At 41.7% G+C, this 6,735-nt stretch overlaps 1 protein-coding gene across 2 annotated transcripts in view; it reads left to right on the forward strand.

Moving 5' to 3' along the window:
- Hmgn3 (high mobility group nucleosomal binding domain 3) overlaps positions 1 to 6,735 on the forward strand; it is a 38,158-nt gene that overhangs the window by 14,104 nt on the left and 17,319 nt on the right. The window lies entirely within an intron of this gene.

Below are 6,735 nucleotides of genomic sequence, written 5' to 3' on the forward strand. Positions count from 1 at the left end.
CTAGCTGCATGAAGCCTTGTCCCCACCACTGCATAAACTAGACATGGTGGCACACATGTTATCTGTCATCCCAGCACTCTGGAAATGGTAGCAGAAGGGTTAAAAGTTCAGTGACATCCTCAGCTGCCTCAGAGTTCAAAACCAGCTTGGGATATAGGAGGGCCTGTCTCAAAAATGCAAACAAGATAATAATTTACTGCCTTTTTCTTTAGCCATCACGGTGAGGTTTTTATAAAGAGAGACTTGTATTATCTGTGTATATGATCATTAACTCTGAGCATTTGGAAGGTGGAACCAGGGGAATCAGTAGTTCAAGGCCTGGGAGTCTCAAACAAAAACAAAATTATGTACACCTCCACATATATGCTTCGTGGGGAACTGTTGGTTATTAGTTTAAGTAATGTGTGCAGGGAGGACAGACAGAATCGTCCATGATATGTCATGTGTTCCTTGGTTAGACTACATTTTAATTGTTTTCCAGACTGAGAGTTCTTTGCTATCTGTACCCCAGATGAGCAGCCATTTTTAAAACAGACAGCTAACAGGAGCTGCTTTGAATATCAGGTCCTCAGCTTTATCATTTGCAAGATCCCCAACAGAAATCATCTTGAACAAGATGTACTTACCCTCTCCAGCCCCGATCTTCATATAAAATGGCGACAGCACTGTCTTCCCAGCCTCATTAGATGGCACTGAGAGCTAAGCAATGTTTTGGACTCTATGATCACTAGTATTACTGTTTGCCATTTACATTACTATTGTCACTCTGTTCTGCTTCCCCCGACCTTTCCCACAAGCCTAGTACCCCTATAATGTGTAGGACTTTCCTGCAGTGTCATCAGTAAGTGAGCAGCTGTGTCAGATGAAAACCGCATGTCTCTCTTAGCTGCACTAGTGAAGGAGTGTGTCTCAGACAGCATCATGTGAACCAGACTAGAATACAGAACTTTGATTTAACCAGGAGCATTCTCCATCATCCTATACACACACACACACAGACACACACACACACACACACACACACACACACACACACACACGAAAGCAGAACACATCAAAAAAAGCTAACCTTGATCAAAAGACCACAGAGGAAGACAGGGTATAACATTGCTTCATATTGGATTATATTTATTTAAACCTATGAAAATGTACTATGCACACAGGAAGGATTTTTGTTCATTTTTGATTGTTGTTTATGTTTGGCTTCTTATAAAATGTTTTCACCTCCAAATACAGCCTAAAAGACAGGTGTTTATTTGAATCCATCTAGGCTTCTGAGTAGATAAACAGAATCCTTTCTCGATGTTTTTTTTAACAAAACATTTGGGGAAGGCAGGCTAGCCTGCTGTGACCTTGATCACTATGGGTAGTTGAAGTTGATGCGCCAAGCACAGGAGGAGGTGACAGAGAATTTGATATGGGTTTGGTCGTTAATAATGTGAATGTGATAACAGTTGATTTTATTCACCTGATGTAATTGTCGTCTCTGAGGCTTAAGGCCTCAGTCTGCTAACCTAGGCCTAATCCTGGAGGCTTCTAGTCTCCATCCAATCAAATCTAGAGCTAAAGCTTCTAGCCTCTGTACGATCAAATCTAGGCCCAGAATGTTTTCAGCCTCTGAGATTTACTGCTGAATAAACTTGCCCTTTCTAGGTCTTTCTGAACTCTTTTTCTTTTTTTCTTTCTGAACTCTTGCAGGCTGACTCAACTCAGCTTTTCTGGCCCAAAACTCCTCTCCATGCCGACTGATTCATTCTCTTGATTTCTCCTGAATTGCTCTGCTTGGCCTCATACTAGCAATATGTTCTAATCTGGTTCTTTCTCATTCTCTGTGTCATTCTGTCTTCACTTGTATCTAGATTGTTCTCTCTCTCTCTCTCTCTCTCTCTCTCTCTCTCTCTCTCTCTCTCTCTCTCTGAAACTTGTCTATGCACATCTGTCCCAGTAAAACCACCTTCTTTCTTCCCTCCCTCCATACTGCTTCCTCTTATGCTGTCTCTCTTTCCTCTCTCATGAGAGTTGGGCAGATCCTATTCTGTCAAATCTTTTTCTGACTCATCACTTTGTCTGCCACTCAGTTAGACACCACATTCAAACATGGATGCTTCTTTCTACAAACTTACTTTACCTTCATTGTTGGGATTAAAGATGTGTACGAAGGACATGCCTGTATTCCAGCCAGAGAGATTAAAGGTGTGTGCTGAGTACCTAAAGACAACCTTACAAAGCAGCCCAGTGTAGAGCTGGGAAGACAGCTCTGTTTTAAACTGCTTGCCCTACAAGTACCAGAGTTCAGATCCCCAAGACCTGGGTAAAGCCAATCATAGCATTGTGTGTCTGTAATCCTAGTGTTCCTGTGGGGAGATGGAGGCATAAACAGGAGAATTCCTAGAAGCTGGCCATAGACAGCAGCTCAAACCAGGGGGAAGGCAAGGACCAGCCCCTGAGATGGTCTCTTTGATATCCATGTGTGTACCACGCTCCCACACACAAACACAGGCATGTGCGTGCATTTGTGCACTCATGCATACACACACACACACACACACACACACACACTGAAAAATAAAATTCAGTACAGCTTGGAGGACTCTTGGCCTTGGAGCTACAGAACAAACAAAATCAACCACAATAACATTAAACATAAAGCCTTGTGGCTTTGAAGAAAACTTCAGTGTAGTTTATATCATAGAAAACATTTCAGTTTCAGGAATTCCCTGTTATTGAAGAAATCTTCTACCAGTTTTATGGGTATCACTCGTGAGGGAAAAATGATCTTGTGTTGATCAGTTAGTTCATTGTTATATTTGCTCAGGAGGGCAGGGTAAGAGATGGCACATTCAGCCTTTCCCTTCGTGGCTGAGTGATCTGAATTTTAAGGCTCCAGCGTAGTTTTCATCTGCAACCAAGCTCTCGGTTATTCCGATAGCCACCCCCAGCAGTGGATTTAAAACAAAAAGGCAAATTAATCTTTAAAGAAAAGTAGAATAATTAATAATGTTTTTTAAAGTTATTGACTAGCAAAACTGGAGACCCAGTATACTCTGTGGGTGAAAAGAAGCGACCTCTTACAGTGAGCCACTTACTGCTCTTGGGTTTCCTCCTGGGCAGGAGACCAGAGTCTCTCCTGAGTTGGGGAAACGACTCAGTGCAGGAAGTGCTTGCTGCTCAAGAATGAGAACTTGTGTTCTGATACTTACCGGTCTTGGTTAAGTGAGAAAACTGCTCTCTAAAAATGAGATGAGAACAATAGATACCCGAATCAGTCTCCAGCTTCATGGGTGCCTGTATGTACATGCACGCACGTGTGCGTGCATGCACACACGCCCACAGACACACACATACGCATACACACACATACACACACACACACACAGAGGCATACACACGCATGTACACACATATGCACACACGCATGTACATACACACATGCAGGCATACACACGCATGTACACACATATGCACACACGCATGAACACACACACACACACATGTACGCATGCACACATGCATGTACACACATGCACACATGTACACACACGCATGCACATACACATGCACATATGCATGTACATACACACATGCACACACATGCACACACACATGCACATACGCATGCACACACATGCACACACACATGCCCGCGCGCACACACACACACATATGTACGCACACGTGCACACACGCACTCTGGCATGTGGACTCCCTAATGAGATTTCTAAGCCTTCCTCTTCTGCATGGTCCATGCTCCAGCACCAGGAAGCACAGGCCTTACTTTCTGTGGCTTCTTGCCTTGCCTTCAGGAACTTTCTCTGAATCACAGATCTTCAGTCTGATGCCATCTGCAGCACTTCCCCAACAAATGACCATAGCGGGAAAGGGTTTCCTTGTCTCCTCAGGCCTGCTGACTTTGGTGGGCAAAATGGCTCACTACCAGAATGGTTGCCGCCATTTGTTCTCAGCAATCTCGGCAGCTCAGTGCCACCTGATAGATGTGTGGGCTGTGGACGAGAAACGCCAGGTTTTGTTTCTTCTCTTTCCTTTTCTTTCCTTTTTACTTTTTCTTTTTCTTTTTCTTTTTCCTGCTAGAAGGACTTAGGGAGCACACAGTGAGTTCCCTGCAGTATCCTTGAGGACAGAACCCAGACATCTTTTGAGAACTCTTGCTGAGTGGCTAAAGTTGGCCGTGTTCCCTCTGCCAGCACCTCATACCCTAGCTAGAGAGGAATCCTAAACCCAGCTCCTTCCTTTCCTAAGTGAAGAAATGACTGAAAAGCAGACTGATAACACATGGAAAAAATACAGGTAATGCTGGCTGTCCTCAGGGAAATTGTGTCAGGGAAGAACATGGCGTTGTTAAATGAGGCTTAATACAGCAAAATTGTCTTTAATTTTTCTTCCCAATGTGAGCAGCATTTTTTTAAAATTTAGAAACATTTTAAATCAGGAAGCCAGGAAATGACAGAAACATATCTAGCTGCTGCCCAGATTGCACAAATTAGAATATTTTATCTATTTGTGTCAGATCCACCTTCTTAAAAAATAAGCAGGAATGGAGAAATTTTCCTTTAAGAATCCCTTTGTCCCCCTGGCTCTGCACCCTCTCTGGAGGGAACCGCTGCCATGAGTTCGTGGTGTGCTCTTCCTGTGTGTCCTGCTTTCACAGTTCATTCATATCTAGTTCCTAGTATTAATCTGTCGTCTGTTGTAAGATTTTCAAAGTGTGTATCCTTTGCTCCCATACACTGTGGCTACTTAGATGTTGGACTTTCTCTAATGCCATGATGTATGACTTCTGTTTATTGTGTGGTTTTGATTTGTTTCTTTCTCTTCTGCCTTAGCCAGCTTGGCTTCATTCACCTTCCTGATTCGAATATTCATAGACTGGAATTTTTAGATAATAATCATTACATCTTACGGTGAGAGAGTCAGAAAATTATTTTAGTGCCTGTTATCTTCCAAATCAAAGCCAGACCCTTGGCAGATTTAATTCTAAGCCACTCTCCCATTCTCCTGAGACTGTAGCAGTGCAGAGACACCCACCCCAATTGTTCTCACCCCACCCCTTTGTTTTGCGTGTTAGCCAGAGTTTAATAAGCAAGTGACAGGGGGAAGGGACACAGATTGTCAGTTTTGGTCAAAACTGAAAATATCTCATTATTGGAAAAAATTTTAAGTGTTTTTAGAATAATCTGGGTTAAAGTATAATTTTTATGAACTCTAAATATACATCAGATATTTGCAATGAAAAATTAGTGTTTGGTAGAGCTGGTCTGTGCAGTGTAAAATATACAACAGAGTAAAGATTTAATTTTTAAAAAGTACAATACCACACTAATACCTTGTATATTAGCTACATAGTAAAATGGCACAATTTTATACATCAAATTGACTAAAACATCATCCATAGTTCCACCTGTTTCTTTTTATTATGTCAATATGGCTCCCAGAAAATCTAAAATTACATGCGCTATATGTAACGTAATATAGGTTGGCAGTGATCCCAGATTTCTGTTAAGACTTTTAAAACAAAACAAATAACGAGTTGTATTATCTGTGTGTGATAATTACATTTACCAAGGCACTCATTTCTTTCCTTACCTGCCTGCCTTCCGCGTAGATCCACCTTTCCTGTTTCTCTCTTTGACCCTTCTGTGACCGAGCCATGCTGAAAGACAGGCTTTGTTGGTGGTGCACTCTGTGTTTGTAACCTGAACCAGCTCAGCGTGTCAACAAGGTGTGGAATTCCAGGTTGACAGTTTGCCTAGAGTCCTTGGACAATATCAGCTGGTACTTATAATTACTAGTGAGGAGGAATTATTTGCAGGTGGCCTGCTAGCCTGCCCCTTAGCTCCGGTCACTTCAGTTTGTCTCCAGTTTTCCTCACTTTACTCTACTTTTGGTATAGTAGGCCTCCAATTCAGCCATTATGTCTTTTCTCTCATACTGGAACCACTTTTCTCTACTCCTGAGCTGCCTCTTAGAGTTGAAGATTCTCAGGTAGCCACCTGTCTCCCCTCTCTCCCTCCCCTTCCCCCCTCCCCCTCTCCTGCTGTCCATCTCTTTATTCTGGGATAATTGCTCAAAGGCAATCAGTCATTTCTCTTGTTGGCCCCTTACTGAGTTTATTTATGGTTCGACTTTTTTTTCATTTATTTATTTCAGAATCTATAAGCCACTTTTCTTTCTCAAAATTTGTAATTTAAAAAAATTAAGAATTTTTTTTCTCCTTGTATGTTTGGTTCAGAACATCTTATAGTTTTACAAGTCAAAAGAAAGTTTAGTGTAGAATATTTGCATACACAGAATCTATCTCTCTATAGATAGAGATTCAAATAAGAATAGTAACTCAGCATCATCACCATCGTCATCTTATGAATTCAACATTGCCAGGGGATTTGTTTGCCCTACTTTCACCCAAAGGAACCCATGTTAAGTAGCCTCTTTGTAGTTTTTCCTTGCTGCTTTTACAGGTTAAGCACTTAGACGTAGTTTAAAACTTTGGTTAGAATCACTTGATACCTTCCTTTTAGTTTAGCACTGTTGTGAGATTTATTGATGACATACATAGCTATAGTTAGTGCTCACTGCTACAGACTGTTTTATTGTATACTATTTTGTGTTTTGGTATCCTCCTGATGCGGGTTGGCTCTAGTTTTTGCTTAATTACAGCAATGTATGTGTTTGTTTATTCCTTCATTGTTGGTACTGAAAATCAAACCTGTTCAGGGACCC

The sequence above is a fragment of the Apodemus sylvaticus genome, chromosome 7 (genome assembly GCF_947179515.1).
Source record: "Apodemus sylvaticus chromosome 7, mApoSyl1.1, whole genome shotgun sequence".
Lineage (NCBI taxonomy): Eukaryota > Metazoa > Chordata > Mammalia > Rodentia > Muridae > Apodemus > Apodemus sylvaticus.